The sequence below is a fragment of the Podarcis muralis genome, chromosome 1, assembly GCF_964188315.1.
Source record: "Podarcis muralis chromosome 1, rPodMur119.hap1.1, whole genome shotgun sequence".
In the NCBI taxonomy this organism is placed as follows: domain Eukaryota; kingdom Metazoa; phylum Chordata; class Lepidosauria; order Squamata; family Lacertidae; genus Podarcis; species Podarcis muralis.
The window spans coordinates 23581559-23600469 of record NC_135655.1 but is presented as its reverse complement, the minus strand read 5'-3'; positions in this window follow the sequence as shown (position 1 = coordinate 23600469).

The window sequence follows — 18911 nt, the reverse complement described above, 5'->3', positions numbered from 1 at the left end:
GTCTGCCCAATATCTCCTACTCAGGGCTGTCAACAGTCGCCCGTCCCCCCTCTTGCACTACCCCTATAGAAGACGACCCCAATTTTTCTTTCTTATTTTAAAATATAAAACCCTTGTCTTATACACAGAAAAATACGGTATATATCCCACCGACTCCCATCAGTCTTGTATAAGCTGAGCACTGGATGGTGGTTTGTTGCTTAGTTCAGTAAACTATTTGAAAAAGCCATCACAAAATATGAGGAAACTCATTTCATGATAAAACTGAAGGAAATTGTACATTAATAGCACCACTTAATAAAAATTCTTAAAATAAAAATGCAAGAACTTCGTGTGCAAACCCACAGCTCATTGTTCTTCTCGCTCTTCCAGACAACCCATTTATTGAGCATTAATGCTGGCTTGCTTACACAGAGGTTAGACTGTGCTATATTTATTGAGCATTCATTCTGATTTGTATTGCGAAGAAGTTATACGATAATGAACATTCATCTTGGTTTGCTTGTGTGGTGTTTCTATGCACTCAGTTTTTTTCTTGTTTAGTCGTGTCCGACTCTTCGTGACCCCATGGACCAGAGCACGCCAGGCACTCCTGCCTTCCACTGCCTCCCGCAGCTTGGTCAAACTCATGCTGGTAGCTTCGAGAACACTATCCAACCATCTCGTCCTCTGTTGTCCCCTTCTCCTTGTGCGCTCCATCTTTCCCAACATCAGGGTCTTTTCCAGGGAGTCTTCTCTTCTCATGAGGTGGCCAAAGTATTGGAGCCTCAGCTTCAGGATCTGTCCTTCCAGTGAGCACTAGGGCTGATTTCCTTCAGAATGGATAGGTTTGATCTTCTTGCAGTCCATGGGACTCTCAAGAGTCTCCTCCAGCACCATAGTTCAAAGCATCAATTCTTCGGCGATCAGCCTTCTTTATGGTCCAGCTCCCACTTCCATACATCACTACTGGGAAAACCATGGCTTTAACTATACGGACCTTTGTTGGCACTCAGTTATGCAAACCTAAATGTCGAATATGCTCTTGAATTACTCCTGCAAAATACCAATAGTCCAGGGGGTGACCGTCCAGTCACCTGCCTGCTTTTTCTGTGGGTGGTGGTTCAACCATTGCACCAGCCAACATGGCGCTTCTTCAACAAGCCCAGCTCCTGCTTTATAAATGTCTGTACTACCTTCTTTAATTCCATGTAAAAAGAAAAAGAAAGTTGGGAATATTCTCACTGGTTCTTTGGAATAAAAGGTTAGGCTGAGATGCTCCCTAAATATGTGTTGTAGGGTAAGAATTTTCCCAGAATGTCATGTTTCCCTGGTAGAGTTCCTGCACGAGGAACCCGAATGTATGGTTTGTGAAATTAATAATAATAACAACAATTTTATCAAGTTCAAGTTCAAGTTTTATTGCGGCAAAGGCCAGTAATACTAAACACCACAAGATCAAACAAAAAGAAATCAACAACAACATCAGAAAAAAAAAAAGGATTACACAAGGGAACTTCGCAGTGTGCCATTCAACAGAAGCGATTTACGCTTCCTGATTACTAAAGTGCAAAATTTGGCCACCTCATATGATATTAAGCTTGAGGAATCTTCCAGAAGGTATTTTCGTAGGAATTCGGGAGAGGATTCCAAATAGTGTTGTAAGGGTATAAATTTTGATAAAAGTGGCAAAATAAGTTGAACTCGTTCTTCACTATAAAGTTCGCAAAATAGAAGGATGTGTGTAACAGATTCTACCTTATTAGACATACAGGGGCAGAGACGTGCATGCATTGGTACCCGCGTGAATTTGCCGTACAGCACTGCTGAGGGCATTGTCTCAAAACGGGCTCTAGAGAAAGCCCATCTATAAGCTTCGTTAGTGATGTTAGTTAAGTAAGGGGCAGCTGCAAAATTAGGGCAAGCTTTTAAACATCTATACGCCTCCGGGAGTAGGGTGTCTTCTTGTTGTAATTCGACATCGTAAAGTCTCTGAATGATAATTGCTTTTGCCTTGTTCAGAGTTCCAATAAAAAGATTTTCAGGGTTTAGGCCAATTTGTTTGATCTTATTAGTTATTTGCATAAGCCAAGGAGGATAGGGAACTGCGGCCAGGAAGCAAGGTAACAGTCCCTTAGGATTGTAATGGATTTTCAGCCAGAGGGATATTGCTTGCTCCCAGACTTTTAATTCCACTCTGGGCAGTCCTGCCTCTTGCCTTAGGACTGCATTAGGTGTACACTTTGGGGTAGCAAATAATGATCTTAAGAATTTTGATTGTACTGTTTCAAGGGTCTTAAGGTTGGCAGAGGGGCTAATTTGAGAGCCATACAGGAGTTGGGCTAAAGATTTTGCCTGAAAAACTTTTAGGGCCATCGGGAGGAAGCCAGCTCCTTTCCTTCTGAATAATCTAAGGATGGCATTTGCACTTCTTTCTGCTGATATAGCTGATGTGGTCAGGTGTGTTGACAAGTTGGCATTATAAGAGAAAGTAATGCCTAAGTATTGGAAGGTCTTAGTCTGTTCAATGGCGTTTCCCTTTACGCTCCAATTATCTTTCCTGAAGGAGCGGTTAAAATGTACAATTTTGGTTTTGGCAAAATTAATTGTCAACAGTTCAGTGTTACATTGGTCACTAAACTTTCCTAAGGCACGTTTCAGACCCACTTTGGTTTGAGAGAGAAGAACAGCGTCATCCGCATACATTAAAACAGGTACTTTTCTGCCGTTAGAGAACACGGGGGGGTGGGTTTCGATTTCACGGCAACATGTGATCAGGGAGTTAACATAGATGTTAAATAAAAATGGGGCTAATAAGCATCCTTGTCTAACACCTCTTTGGACTGGGATTTCTCTAGAGAGTCTGCCGTCCTGTGCGAGTCTTATCTGGAGGGTATTGTTCTCATGAAGCTTAATCATCAGAAGTAATAACCTTCTGTTGATTCCCATATTGGCCAATTTGGCCCAGAGCCTACCCCTGGATACAGAATCAAATGCTGCCTTTAGGTCCACAAAGGCCGCATACAATGACTTTTTCCAATGTTTCACATACTTATAGACAAAATAATCTAACACTAAGCAGTGATCTATGGTGGAACGTCCAGATGTAAACCCTGCCTGTTCAATTTCTAGCAAGTCATTATGATCTAACCATTCACATAATTTTAGGCATAGATGTTTTGTATAAAGTTTGCAGATCACATTCAGAAGACTAATTGGTCTATAATTAGATGGATCAGAGGGGTTGCCCTTTTTAAATATAGGAACAATTATAGCCAGTCCCCAATCTTTAGGGATTTCAGTTGTCTTATCTATATATGAGAATAGATTTGCAAGAACCGGGGCCCACCAGTTTATTTGCGCTTTCAGAAGTTCAGCGACAATGAAATCACTTCCTGGGGCTTTGCCAGATTTCATTTGTAGAATTAACGAAGTGATTTCAGTTTCAGATGTTGGGGGCCATGGTGTATCATTATCTAAGGGGATGTTAGGCAGTGCAGAAGGACGATGTTCCCTAAACAGTACTTTATAGTGCTCTTCCCATGAGTTTGCAGGGATTATTGTGCCCTCATTAGGAGCTTTGGTTTGACTGGAAATAATTTTCCAGAAGTTGGTATTGTCTTTTTCTATTGACGCTTTTATGAGGGCCTGCCAGATGAGAGAGTCTGCGGTTCTTTTTTTCGTTTTTAGTAACTCTTTGTAGTTCTTTTTTTTAAGTTGTAACTCTAATTTGGTGATAGGGTTAGGATTTTGCTGGAAGATCTTAAAGCATTCCCTGAGTATAAGTTTTGCCTGGACGCATTCGCGGTCAAACCATTTTTTGTTGGTAAGGGGCTCATTGTGGTTAGGTCTCCCGAGTCTTGACAATAACAGTTGGAGTTTGCGGATTAAAGTGTTGTAATGGTCAATTGGGGAGGTCTCTTCAGTTTCGTTGGAGGTCAGATCAGCCCAGAGGAGTTGACCTTCCATTGATTGTGTCCAAATGCTAAAATTGTTATTAACATAAGGGGACCATTTAATTCTGGATCTACCTATTTGTTGTGGAGCATTAGGATCAGATGTCTGTGGGGCGAGCCCACCTCTAGAGGATTCCCAGAATTCAGTCCTTTTAAGATTTAGGGGTAGATGGTCACTTTCGGTTCTTATGTCTACAGTAAATTCAATATATTCATCAAAGAGTTCTTGGGAGACAAGGATGTAGTCAATAACAGAGTGCCTTAAGCCTGACCAGTAAGTAAATTGGCCAGGGGAGTCTCCCGAGGAGAGGCCGTTTAAAATAACAAGGTTTAATCTAAGTGCCATTAGAAAAAGACATGTACCAGCAAAATTGGTAACTGGATCAAGTGAATGACGCCTGAATATGGGCCAGTGTTCATCATTAGCATTTAGGGGACCCATTCCACTTTCGTTGATTAGTTGTTCATCTGAGTGGCCTAGCCTTGCATTAAAATCCCCACCAATAATTAAGGAGGCAGAGGGAAACTTATTTGAGACAAGGAGGATGCAGTCTTCCAGTTCGTTCCAGATGTTTTTAAGATCAGTTTGTTTCATAAGTGGGTGAATATAAACATTGATGCATATGATCTTAAAGTGGGTAGAAAATATTTTAACAGCCAAAATCCATTTTTTATCGATTTTCAATTGGATAGGGGAGGTTCCTAGATCTGCCGATACGAAGGTGCTCAGACCTCCCGCCGGTCTTCCGCCGGGAAGATAGAAGAGCGAGGTAAAGGGAGAGATGACTCAGCAATTAGGCAACCCTACTGATGCGAGGAAGGGGGTTGGAAAACGCTGCAGAGAATCTGAGGACTTAGAGGAAATGGCATGTCTGCCCCTCACCAAGCAAACCAAAATCAGCGAATTCTTTTATGGAAAAACAAAGGATACTTTTAATATTCCGACCTCGAATAGCTTCTCTCCATTAGCAGAGATAATAGATAAGGAAACTACTCCGAAGGAACTATCCGCTAAACAACCCACTAACCCCTTAAACAACACCATTACGAGACCAAAAGGTCCCAAAAAAGTTCCAACTATGTCCATTCAGGCGGAAGACTGCATCAGAGAACAAGAAAACCATCTCTCTGAATTACTGCTTGAACACTCTACCACGTTAGACCTAGTGGCTAAAACCGTGGACTGTATATTTAAATACATGAGAGATATCAAAGGCTCCCTAGAGAAGATCATATCCTTTGTATCCCCAAAAGCTAATGTCAGCCCCGTAGATACCTCACCGGAGGATAGGACTGAACCAACACCTGGAGTACCTGTCCTACTGCGCTCAATTTCACAGACTGGCTGCAAATTTGAAAATGAACAAACCATGGAAGATTTACACACCATATCTTCCTACAATCTTTCACTGCAAGCCACTAGACTTTGTTTAATTATCCTCCCCTTCAAAGGTCAGGTTGTTAACTGGTCGTCTATACATGTCGCAAGAAGGCATCTAGCTGAGCTTTTGGGCGTAAATCCCCTTTCCATCGATCTGAAATCCACTGCCCACATTTACAGCAAGCCACACATGCAGAGGATACTGCTCACCTTCGAATCTAAAAAGTTTCCAACTTATATGATGTCTCTACGAAGCTACCTGACTAACTATGGAATTTTTATCACAAGAGTTTTTATCAACACTAAGATTCGCCCTCTTATACCCTACTCTCCAGCTAGAAGGAAAGCAACTAAAAATGAGGGCACCCCACCCACTACGAGCTCTACCTCTCCACCCTCAGACTTAATTAGTTGGACAGAGACCCCCATGCCCCTCCTATCAAAGGCTACTCATCTAGAGAATTCGATGGAGCAGGAGTTACTTGTTTCCTTCTCCCATCTGCCAAAAGCCGAACAACAATTTTATTGTTTATACCCCGCCCACCTAGCTGGGTTGCCCCAGCCACTCTGGGTGGCTTCCATCACATATGGAAACATAATAAAAATAAAAGCTTATTCTAAAAAGGAGACGAGGACACACAAGGCTTTTAAACTATTAAATGCAATGTTTGGGAGTTATATTGATGTCTTTCCATTAATTATTAAAGGACAAAAACTTGTGGCTGGATCAGGAGCCTTCCTCCAGGAAACCAAATTGTCTTCATACATTTTGCAAAATTTTGCATGTTCTGCATCTTAGAATCATGGAATTTTAGAGTTGGACAAGCACCTCTTTCCTGTAACAAGCTCAGGAAAGCCAGCTATGTGTGTTTACAACAGCAGCTGGCTTTTAACAGCAATGATTGGCTAGAAACCCATCTGACACCACTAGACCATCTCCTCCCCTCCCCAAAGCCACTTTTCAGAGTTGTAAAAACCTATTCTGCCTTTCCATCCCTGCATATGTAAACAGGAGTGGGGGCGGGGGGGGGGGGAGAGAGTAGCAAGTTGCCATTTGCTCAATATTCATTTTGGAGATAGGCCTTATCTTGGGAGGCCTCCTTAATACTATGAACCTGCTGGCGTTGAATGTCCAGATTTGTTCTCTGTTTGCTATATAGACAAATGGAAATTAAAAGAGCCCCGTGACATAGGTTGTTTATTGTAAAATTTAAATAGGTGAAGTATTTAAATAGGTGAAGAATTGGTTACACTTTTTGAAAAAGGCACATTTAATATAATGCCTGTAAAGGTAAAGGGTCCAGTTGCGGACAACTTTGAGGTTGCGGCGCTCATGTCGCTTTACTGGCCGAGGGAGCCAGCGTACAGCTTCCGGGTCATGTGGCCAGCATGACTAAGCCACTTCTGGCGAAACCAGAGCAGCGCACGGAAACGCCATTTACCTTCCCACCTATTTATCTACTTGCACTTTGACGTGCTTTCGAACTGCTAGGTTGGCAGGAGCAGGGACCGAGCAACGGGAGCTCACCCAGTAGCAGGGATTCGAACCACCGACCTTCTGATTGGCAAGTCCTAGGCTCATCATTAAAAAATATTTTTGGAGGCAGATATCCTGCTTGTAGCATGCAAGGGATGTGGGGAGTTACGGCTGGAAAGAAAAAGCAAGCTTGCATTATGAGGGGATGACAAAATAAACGTGCTGAGTCCTGATAGACATGTGTGTTTACATGCATCCACAGTTCTTTCCAAGGGGAAGGGCACCAGAAAACGCCGGTGCCCCAGGAAATTGTGTTGACTGTAAACAAAGTAGGAGAAGCCTCTCCAGCACCTATGCAAATTGCTGTCTGGATTCGGCAGCATCCTGCTTTAGCCAAGGACTTTTCAGGTTGTTCAGGATGGATAATCTCAAAGTAGCATCTGGACACTTGAACGCACATTCACAGGTATTTAGGAATTAAGTCTCCAAAGGGGAGTTCTCCTTTGGCAAGAAATCTGTTAATGGAGAAACTGAATGCAGCCTGTTCCCGGTTTGGCTTGAATAAAACTGCTGGGCAGGAGCGACATATTTGCTAGGCATTAATGCATTTACTTATTATTGTTTTAGCGAAAACAAAGGTGGCTTACCTTTGCTGACAAGAGGGCTATGTTCATCCCTGGCCAGCCGTTTGGTGGTCCTTTTGCCAGCAATGGGTGTAGGCATTCCACACACTCACATGCATATTCCCCTTCTACACCGAGCTATGCAGATCATTGGAGGAGGAGAGTTATTACTCCCTCCCCACATATCAGATGATCAATGTGATGACCAGGGAGAGGGCAATTTGCATCCCCATCTAGGTGCTGGGCTGGGTAGAGAGGTTTAAATCCCAGCATTGTGTCTGCTTAATTTTATTTTTTTGTTGTTGTTCTCTTTGCCACCATTACTATCAAAATCACTTGGGTTTGGGGTCGGGTGCAGGGCTAGAAAAATTGACTAGGAGGAGCAGTCGCCTTGGGGCAGAGTTTAGCTACCCCTGATTTATAGCATTTTTGCCCCTTTCTAGAAAAAATAGGGACGCGGGTGGTGCTGTGGGTTAAACCACAGAGCCTAGGACTTGCTGATCAGAAGGCTGGCGGTTCGAATCCCCACGACGGGGTGAGCTCCCGTTGCTTGGTCCCTGCTCCTGCCAACCTAGCAGTTCAAAAGCACGTCAAAGTGCAAGTAGATAAATAGTTACCGCTCCAGCGGGAAGGTAAACGGTGTTTCCGTGCGCTGCTCTGGTTTGCCAGAAGCGGCTTAGTCATGCTGGCCACATGACCCGGAAGCTGTACGCCGGTTCCCTCGGCCAATAAAGCTAGATGAGCGCCACAACCCCAGAGTCGATCATGACTGGACCTAATGGTCAGGGGTCCCTTTACCTTTAGAGGCAAAAATGGCTTCCAGAGCAACTTAGATAAGAAATAAAGAATGTTCCGGCACCAGGCTCACAATCTTAGGGCTCATCCACACTTCTTCTCTGTGCTTTCTAGGCATGGATCCAAGCAGTTTTTATTTCGCCCTTCCTCCTTCCTGCAGAAAACCCACTCTTTAGCACTAAATGGAAGCAAACGACCATCCAGAAAAAACCCGGTTAATATTTGCTCTGGTTCAGCAGTAAACAGGGTTTTCCCCGGGGGAAAGCAGCAGAGAAAGCAGAAGTGTGGATGAGCCCCTAGAAGATACGACACAAAAGGAAAAGGGTTTGGAAGGGAGGAGGAAAAAGTAAACCTAGGCTCCAGTTATTTGTTACAAACTAACACTGTAATGCTCATACAGTACAGTGGTACCTCGGGTTACATACACTTCAGGTTACATATGCTTCAGGTTACAGACTCCGCTAACCCAGAAATATTACCTCAGGTTAAGAACTTTGCTTCAGGATGAGAACAGAAATTGTGCTCCAGCGGCGTGGCAGCAGCAGGAGGCCCCATTAGCTAAAGTGGTGCTTCAGGTTAAGAACAGTTTCAGGTTAAGTACAGACCTCTGGAACGAATTAAGTACTTAACCTGAGGTACCACTGTAAAGGTAAAAAGGTAAAGGATCCATGGACGGTCAAGTCCAGTCAAAGGCAACTATGGGGTTGCGGCGCTCATCTCGCTTTCAGGCCGAGGGAGCTGTTGTTTGTCCGCAGACAGCTTTCCGGTCATGTGGCCAGCATGACGAAACCTCTTCTGGTGCATCGGGACACTGTGACGGGAACCAGAGCACACGGAAACGCCGTTTACCTTCCCGCCGCAGCGGTACCTATTCATCTACTTGCACTGGCGTGGCAGAGTGAGAGAAAAGGGCTCACAGCCAGAGCTGCTTCCAGATATGATAGAGGGTGCTTGGGTGTGGGTTCCTCTCCTTCTGGTGGCCTTGATGAAATGTAGATGTAGAATAGCAAGGGCTGAGCTGTCCATTATTCCAACACCTTAAGAAGTTATTCCATGGGCCAGAAACACCAGCATGGGAATGGCAATGGGAATCCTGAACCTGACTGTTCAGCCCTTTGACTTGTTTGGAGCTCAGTTCCCCTCCCTGGCAGTAATAGATGCCCATTCAAAGCGGATGAAAATCACTCTGTCCAGGATAGCTATCTCTGGGCCAGCTGTCATGGACCTGCTCTGCTTCTTGTTTACCATCCAAGACAGGATCAACTGCCCTAGCTTAGCATGGAGCTTTTTTCATAAAACGTGCCAATCTGGTAGTCCCTCTAGGTCCAATTGCTTTTAAGATCCAAAATGTAATAAAACAGATTTATTTAAAAAGAAAGAGGCAGAACAATCTTCGATATAAATTATATATTTCTAGTTAGTTATTTTATCTGTTCATGTTGTTGGTAATAAAGCAGGGCAAAAACAAAACAAAACTCAACATTTATGTTACATCATTCAATTGCCAAAGAGATGTTTTAAAGTCTGGGTTCACATTGCAGGTATTTGGGCTAGTGGAACCCCCCCTTTTTTTATTAAAAGCTTTCAACATAAAATACAATAAAAGTCAAACTAGTCTAAAGACAAAGAATAATGGGAAACCAAAATAAGAGGAAAGAAAAATCAATGATAGAGAGACAGAAAAGAGAAAGACCCATTGTCCAAAAGCACACAGAAATTCAGAGAACAAAGCCTGGGAACTGAAAGTAACATAATCGTCCTAGAAAATCCCAACAGGAAGACAAAAATCTAGCAACTGCAATCTCACTTAATGTAGGAAAAGATCTTCAGGTCAGGGGAAAGCATGACCTCCGTTCCCCTGTGATACGGGGTAATTCTCAATCACAGCCGACTACAGACTGCATTTGAGAAACCCGCCTTAGGTTCCTAGCATCTCATTTTTAAGATGCATGCTCCCATGTCCTTTGCAAATGAGAACTCAGAGGGGAGTCCAATTCACATTAAGCTTTCTAAGGCTTAGACCGCAGGAGACAGAGAATCCACTTTGCACCTAGGTGGAGTGTCTTGCACAGGGTGCTGAATTCAATAAAGATCCTGAAAGGTGCATAGATATAGAAATTAGCAGGTTGGATGTCAGTCTTGATCCAGAGAGAGAGAGAGATAGAGACCACTTTGAAGGGACCTGAAAGACTGCCATTATGTAGAACCAAAATGACTTCCCACTAGCTCAAAATAAAAAGAAGGAAAAATGAGCATATACAAAACCACAGCCATCGCAAGCTTCTTTTTGTCCTTTTCAAATGAGACACGACATGGACAAGTAGCTGCACATGGGGCAAATATCTGTGAGAAAGATTCCAATAATAAAAACACCTGTATGGAGAGGGGTAATTGCAGGGTTATTCTCCAGTGCCACCACAACTACTTCTAAAATCTACATCTAAAGCCAGATCACTGTTCTATCAAGTTCTGGATAGTCTACATCAGGGATATAGAACAGGATCCAACTGGCGGGCCAGATCCCGAACTTCCCCACTCCCTACATGCCACTGAACAGGTGGGTTGTGCCACACACCTGCCTGTCACCTGATATTGCTGTGACATCAGTCAACCCTTTTCCCCTTCACAATACACCTTAAGTTCAAGCCAAGCGGCAAAGGAAAAAAATGTTCCTTTGCAGGCATGGGTTGAATGAAAACTGTGCTTGTCAAGTTCCTGATTGGAAACTCCTGAGTGAAGGTCAGACATAGCAGGACTTGCTAACCACCTGGTCCGTGTTGCCTTCAAGCTCTGCTTTTGGCAGGAATGTGATCTGTCCGGAAGCCCAATTGTTCCAGTGATCTCTTTACCTGCTCGAGGTGGGGCAGGAGGGTGTGGCTTGGGAAAACCAGACCTGCAAGTGAAAATAGATCCCCTAACTCAGCCTTTATAGGCTGTCTTTGTAAGGTCCACTTGGGTTACCCATTGCAGAAAGAGCTTTTAACCTCTCAGCCTTGTTTGCTGGGCAAGGCCTGCTTGTCGTGTGTGGGGCTCTGGGCATGCAGAGCATGCTCTCCATCTCTCTCCCGCTCACTGATTCCAAGGGTTTGGGCACATGCCTTGGAACCAAACTCCTGAGTAAGGTGCGATTGTACTGTAGTTGCTTGGATACCTTGGTAACAACTGTCATTCATTTTTTAAAAATCACTTAAAAACACCATGGCTCACAGGTATAAGTGCATGAAATGTATAATGAAGTTGGAAGCTGTTTACACTGCAATACTCCATGGGCCTATTTCAGTGATTTTCAAGACTGTGGCATTAGAAACTATATATAGTTTTCCCTTACTCATGATTGGGATTAAGGGGGAAGACGTGTAATGAATGCTATTTGGCATCTGGCCTAACGAGGAAGAAAAACAGTAAATAACCATCCAAGAATACATGACACAAAAGGAACTTGATATACTTGTAGTACGGAGGAGTTTATTTGTCAGAGCTTTTGTGAGCTGTGAAAGCTGAGATTCGGACTTAATCCCCCAATTTCCTCATGTGAACAGCTTTCGAAAAACTCTTTGTTCAGGGTATTCTATACATCTTACAGTAGCTTTATGGCAAGGCTGACCTTCGGCCTTTGGAAGCACCGAGACAAAGTGGTTAAAGTGAAAGGAACTCAGCCAGGGCCGCCCCAAGACATTTTGTTGCTTGAAGTGAAAGACAAGATGGAACTCTCCCCAGTTCCACATACGAAAGCAGACCAGATTGTTGCAGAGGCGCTCCTGGGATTCCGTCACCTGAGGCAGTCTGCCTCATGGACAGCACGGTCCTGTAGTCAACTCTCTGGCTCCTCTCATTTGTTGTCTTCCCTGTTTTTCCAGAATGCCTGAAGGGACCTCTGCTGCTCATGAGGCCTGATAGTGAGAAGCAGTGAACACATCTAATTCTCTTCTGCATGTCCCTGTGCTTTTAAGTAGAATTGGGAGAAGGGAGCACCCAGTGTTTGAGGATTCCATTTCCTAGCTAAGAAACCCAGTAACCTTCCAAGGAATTCTGGGGTCCCCTAGAACATAAATGTTATAACCGCTTGGTCACTTGATCCATGAAGTCTATTCTAGCTTCCATTCAGTTCTTAAGAGAACAACATTGATTCTGCAGACCTAGACATCAACTTTAATGTTACATATTAACTAAATATCCACAATATAGAACTGGGAGTTGGGGAAGGGGGAAGTAAAAGTTAAACACATCCCAGACCACGAAAAGGTAATCTGAAAAGAAAATCATGAGGTACTGATTTTTTTTTTTAAAGGCATATTATCTGCCGAATGGCTAATCTTTTTCTAAAAGATAAGGAGGTTGGTTTCAGAGGATGATCTAGAGCGCTATTTAATGTTACACATTAACTGGAACTACAAATTGCTGGCCAGCAAGGACCTCTGGGAGAGGCCTGGCTCCAAGTTTAATGCTTGCTTAATTACTATTTTGAAACAAAAGAACAGTTAAAAGTTATATTAACCAGTGCTTCAAGATGCAGCACCCTGGCAACACCGCCACTCGGGGCTATTTTGCCAATTACACACCACCATATAAGCCAAAGGTGAGCTGCATGTAGACCTCCTAATTTTGTCATTGGGGAAAGATGTGGGGGGAGGTGGCAGAAAGAGAAGAGGCGGGGTGCCACTCTCACTTTTGGCTCGGATCCTGCCCATCACTGGCTCCAGCCCCAACAAATTCCCCCTGAGATAACACGAGAAGTCACATTCTACTGAGTTGGTCTACCGAGTTGGTCCATCTAGCCCCATATTGACTGAAGCTGGGATTTCATGGAGAGGATCTCTCCCATACCTACCTGAAAATGCTCGCGATTGAACTTGAAACCTTCAGCACGCAAAGCAGGTGTTCTACTGCCAAACTGCAGCCCTTCCCTGTGGGATTTGAGAGAAGAAAGGTTTCCCAAGGCTGATATAGCATGTATGCCAGTGTTTGCCAAAACTTGGGTCTCCAGCTGTTTTGGGGCTACAACTCCCATCATCCCTAGCAAGCAGGACCTGGTCAGGGATGATGGGAATTGTAGTCCAAAAACAGCTGGAGACCCAAGTTTGACCCAATTCACAGGCAGACTCATATATTCCAAGTTGTCAAGCATATCAAGTACAGTATATATCATCAGGACTTAATGGAATCAATGCCCATTCTTATTGTTATGTGAATCCAAATTGGCATAATTCACCATATTTAATGGTGACATAACCTAATCTAGTGGAAAATCACTATAAATTGCTTCACAATAGCATCCTATTGTCCAGCCAGTTAATCTTTGAAGGTACTTCCTAGACTTCTTATCTAATTAAAGATTTGTGTAAACCCCATTGTTCTACACATACTTAGAATATATAAGTGCAAACATTTTGGTCACCAATCTAGCATTGTAAAGAGTTACATTGCTTTAGTGTTTCTTGTTCTGTGTTTGAGGGTTTTTTTGCCTCTCAATATGTTGTCATGAAGGTCATGTTTATTGTATTTATATTATGTATAGATATAATTTTATTTATGCTTATTGTGCATGGCCCTGGAATCCTTGGGTGAAGGGCAGGCAGTTCAGAGGAAATTAAAAATAAATAAGTTTCATTTCTTTAAATATAATGTTGAAGTTTTGAAGACTCCTTTCACCTCAGTCAAACTGCAGTGTATGCCCTCTCTAAAAACAAATAACTGGCTTCTCTGAAGCTCTGCATGCTATGGTTGAAACCTATCATCATTCTATTCTGCAGGACCCAAAAGCCCAGTTGGCAGATCAACCTCTGGTTTGGGTATGGATTTCCTATTCTAGTGCTTTGTAATTAATATGCCATAATCTGGGTGTAATTTGCCCTTTGAAAACATAAATCAGAATTATTTGTCAAGGTAACCACAACTCTGTGCAAAGAAAAGGTGAATTCTGTGACCTGTATAAATCAGGAAAATTTGAATGGTTTCTCTTCCATTGCACTGCTGTGCATAGTTGTGGTATTTTGCATAATTCATTTTGCTTCTGGTAGTCTTTGGGGAAGCGCATAGAGCTACACTGGGGCACTGATGCCTCACCCTCTTCCACTGGAAATTTTATTCCTCAACCCCTCTGGCTCCTGAGTATTATATGACTCTATGGTTAGACCACTCTTGGAATGCTATGTACAATTCTGGCCGTGCCATCTTAACCCCATTAGCTAAAGTGCTACCTCAGGTTAAGAACAGTTTCAGGTTAAGAACGGACCTCCGGAACGAATTAAGTTCTTAACCTGAGGTACCACTGTAATAGAAATGGTGCAGAAGAAAAGGTGCAGGGATCTGAAACACCTTCCTTGTGATTAAAAAAATAATACTATAATTTAAATAGAAATACAATACATCCAGTATGGTGTAGTGGTTAAGAGCGGTAGACTCGTAATCTGGGGAACCAGGTTCGCATCTCCGCTCCTCCACATGCAGCTGCTGGGTGACCTTGGGCCAGTCACACTTCTTTGAAGTCTCTCAGCCCCACTCACCTCACAGAGTGTTTGTTGTGGGGGAGGAAGGGAAAGGAGAATGTTAGCTGCTTTGAGACTCCTTTGGGTAGTGATAAAGCGGGATATCAAATCCAGACTCTTCTTCTTCTCTATAGTGGGGGAAACTGTGATCAAATGAATTGTGTTCGGGATCCCTGTTCCACATACTTCCAGTTCTTCACCTTTAACTAGGCAGCTCTTCAAGTAAAGGACACCTTCAAACAGAAGACTGTTGAGATTCCTGCATTGCAGGGGTTTGAACTACATGACCCAACTCTACAAGTCGATGGTTCTATTCTGATTCTATGAAAATATCCTGGGAAACTCAATCATTCCCAATTTGATGTTACCTCCTTAAGAAGTTGGGATGTTGGGCAGAAAGAGGGTAAGCAATCTGACTGGACCAGTCGATAGTTGGGCAGAAAACACTCCACGGAAAGAGGGAAAGTTATTCAGACTTGGTGCAAGCCTTAGGACTGTGGCTTGGAGCAGCAGACGCAATCCAGGACTCTATTCAGGAGTCTCACAGGAAAGGAAGAAGAGCGCTCTGAACACCTCTGAAGTACAGTTTCTTTGACATCAGGAATGCTGTCTCTATTGTCTTATTGGCACCTACTGAAGATCTTCCCTTTTATTTTATTTTTTGGTAACCTTTATTGGGTTTTATTAACAAGGATTGTAAGAATAATGCAGGTACAAATAAATAGACCAAGTCTCCTCATGTCATTTGTGTATCACAAAAACAGCACAATAAATTTGCAGTAATATATACAGCATATGGATCATTATTAATGGTCAATGTAGAAGTTTTTGGTTCGTGAGTTGATTTAAACGAAAACAAAGGGGAAACAGGATAGAACAGGGTTAACAGATAACATTCAACATTGCATAGCTAAACATTCAATCAGGAACCCTTGTGGTTGTGCTTAGATTAAGCATGAGTAATAAGTCCTCTTTCCTTTTATGTTACCAATGAAACAATATCAAGTATTGCCATATTGATGAATGTGGGAGGAGGTTCAAAGTGAAGATAATAATTTATGTTTAGATTTAGATCAATCAGATTGAGACAAATGCTGATGGAAGGGATTGTTCATTTTCTGGAATACTGTTATGAAATTAAACCACACTGGGGGAAAGTCATCCATCCACATGCCAACCAGAGTTTATTTCTTTATCTCCAAAAGGAGGACTGTTTCCCAAACTGTTTTGTACCAATTGTCTATCGTTGTGCCAGAAAGATCCTTCCAGTGTCTGGTTATGCTGTGTCTCGCTGCTTGTGATAAAGAGCTTATTAATTCTTTATTGTGTAAATCCAGATTGTTGTCTTGAAATATTTGATAAAGCTAATTCAGGTTCGACTTCCAACTATTTCTGTCACTGTTTTCACAGTGCAATTGCTTCAATTGCTTCAAGATATTTTATGGGGATTCATAAATGGAAGAAATTAACAAAATAGATAATGAATAAAACTTGTGGGATTAACATGAAATGCGCTCCCCCTCCCCCCTCGGTGGTGTTGGAGTGGAAAATATTCCCCAGGTGACTGCCACATTCCAGAAATGAGCTCCTATTGAAGAAACATCACTCTTCCATCCTGAGTCATTGACTCGCAACTCTTCCAACGAAAGATACGGCTGGCACAGCCTGGAGGCATTGCTAACACCACCAAGATGCCAGATGATATCTTAATATAAAATTAATATAGAACAACAATATAGAGCAGACTTTGGAAGTTGTGTGGACTTCCAAATTAACCTTTAAAGCAGCACCTGAAATGAAATGGAAGCTTGCTACAAAGCTGTTCATGCAAGCAGGTTACCTAGGAGAGACTGGAATGGAATACAGTGGTACCTCAGGTTAAGTACTTAATTCGTTCCGGAGGTCCGTACTTAACCTGAAACTGTTCTTAACCTGAAGCACCACTTTAGCTAATGGTGCCTCCTGTTGCTGCTGCGCCGCCAGAGCACGATTTCTGTTCTCATCCTGAAGCAAAGTTCTTAACCTGAGGTAATATTTCTGGGTTAGCGGAGTCTGTAACCTGAAGCGTATGTAACCTGAAGCGTATGTAACCCGAGGTACCACTGTATGGTTTTCATGCTGGAATGTGAGCATGGATATGGAAGTCGCTGACTAGGCAAGTAACATTTTGCAGCTTTGATTTGTTTGAAAAACACTAGGCAATTTGAGGGGAACTGCTGTGTCTGTTGGCACTGCAATAAAACTTGCCACCAAAAGACTACTGAAGTCAAAGCAGAGATTTGCAAGTGCCAATTTTTATTTTTAAAATCAATTCTTCCTATTCAGGGAATAGATTGTGTGGTAAATCTTGTGGGAATGCAAAGCAGTCCCACAGCACACAGCATGATGCATGGATCTGGGGAACTGAAGATCAGAAGCAGCTAAAGTGATATAGATGGTATAACATGTATAAGAATATTTTACAAGGAATCTAATACCATATTTGTCCTTATATAAGACGGTATCTTTTCCTTAGAAATAATAGGCAAAAATTGTGGGTCGTCTTATACACAGATAGCGGGGGGCGGGGGGTGATTTGTGGCAGCAGCTAGCAGGAGACTGGCAGCGGCACCCGGGCGTGTGATTGGTTGCTGAGCCAAGGCCTGCTGACGATTGGCTGCTGCTGCAGCAATTGGGCAGACTATTTACGACAGCGGCGAGGCATGCGTGCAATCGGCTGTGGTTGTGTCGAGTGTGTAGGTGGGCTTTTGGCGGTGAGCGTGCAGACGATTGGTGGCCGCAGCAATGTGTGCAATTTGAATTGGCGGGCAGGCTGGAGAGGGATTGGCAGCAATGAACCCCTCACAAAGAAGCTCAACAACTCTGGGCAATCTCCCCTTCCCCCCAATTTTTTGTTGCGGTCCAAAAAAATAGGGGTCATCTTATACATGGGGACGAGTTATACACGGAAAAATACAGTACTTCCATCATTAAGAGTCAACATGTAGACACGTCTTGAGGAAAAGGTAGCGAAAGATAGAGAGTATTGATAGCCTCAGATAAAGACTGGTGAGCAAGCACCAGAGAGAAAATGGGGGAAAGTTAGGCATAAAAATTGGCCCTGTCTGCTGTAACATGATATCTGGGAAGCGGATATTGTGAATTGTTTCATAATAGAACTGGGCTTTGTTCTCAGTAATGACTGCCATCAAGACCAACAAGGGAAATCTGCAGGTGGAAACTTTTGAGATACCTTCCAAAGATCTGCTGGGGGGTGGAGGGGGAAGAGGAAGAAACTCTAAGTGTTGAAGGAGGGGATCTGAAAGGGGAGCATTGTTCTAGCACCCAGAGCTGAAAACATTACTATAAAATGTTTTGGACATTCTCCAACAGCCCACTGGAATACGGTAAAGATGTGTTCAGACATGCAGAAGCAACAGGGAGTTATAGCCCTTCTAACACTACAATCCTAACCATGTCTATACTCAGATGTAAATCCTATTGAATGCAACTGGATTTACTCCTAGGTAGGTGGAGTTAGGATTGCTGCCATGGCTTTGTGCATAGCACTGTCATAGAGTTTCATATCTTTCAAATGAGAGAGCACTGGAAACTCAATCGTCTTTGTAATATTTTCTTCATTGACAATGTTCAAATACAGCACAGTGGAAGCTAGCAGATTCCTATAAGCAGAAAACAAATCTGCTGTTCTCCCATCAGATTTCTAAAGAGAGTCCCTGTACTACACAGTGGTTCAGTTTCACCAAATGGCAGCTTTCTCTCTCACACACTTCCCAATCTGAACTAACCCATTTGCTCCAGACGTTTTCTGATCATACGCCTTGAACTCTCATGAGATGTCCTGTTTTGAAGAGAAATGGTATAAAAAACAGCTTACCAATTGTTATAAAAAAAGCTTTAAACGTCACATTGTACCTAAATTCTACAAAGGGCTTGATGATCAATAACTGTTTTGAAGATTACACAGCCATCAAGGCATGGTAAGGTTTTTGTCATTCCTGACCTCTTCAGGCAAAACTAAACATTTGTTTTGTTGCCGTAAGCCCTTGTGAACCCCCCTGAGTATAATTTATATCCAAGGAGGGAGTATAAGCTCTAGGAAATAAATAAAACTTAATATATGGATCCACCCGCCATAATCAAAGACACCCCCAACTCAAAACAGCATCAAACATTGCAATTTGACGCACAACTTGTTGGTAGAATCCCTTTGAA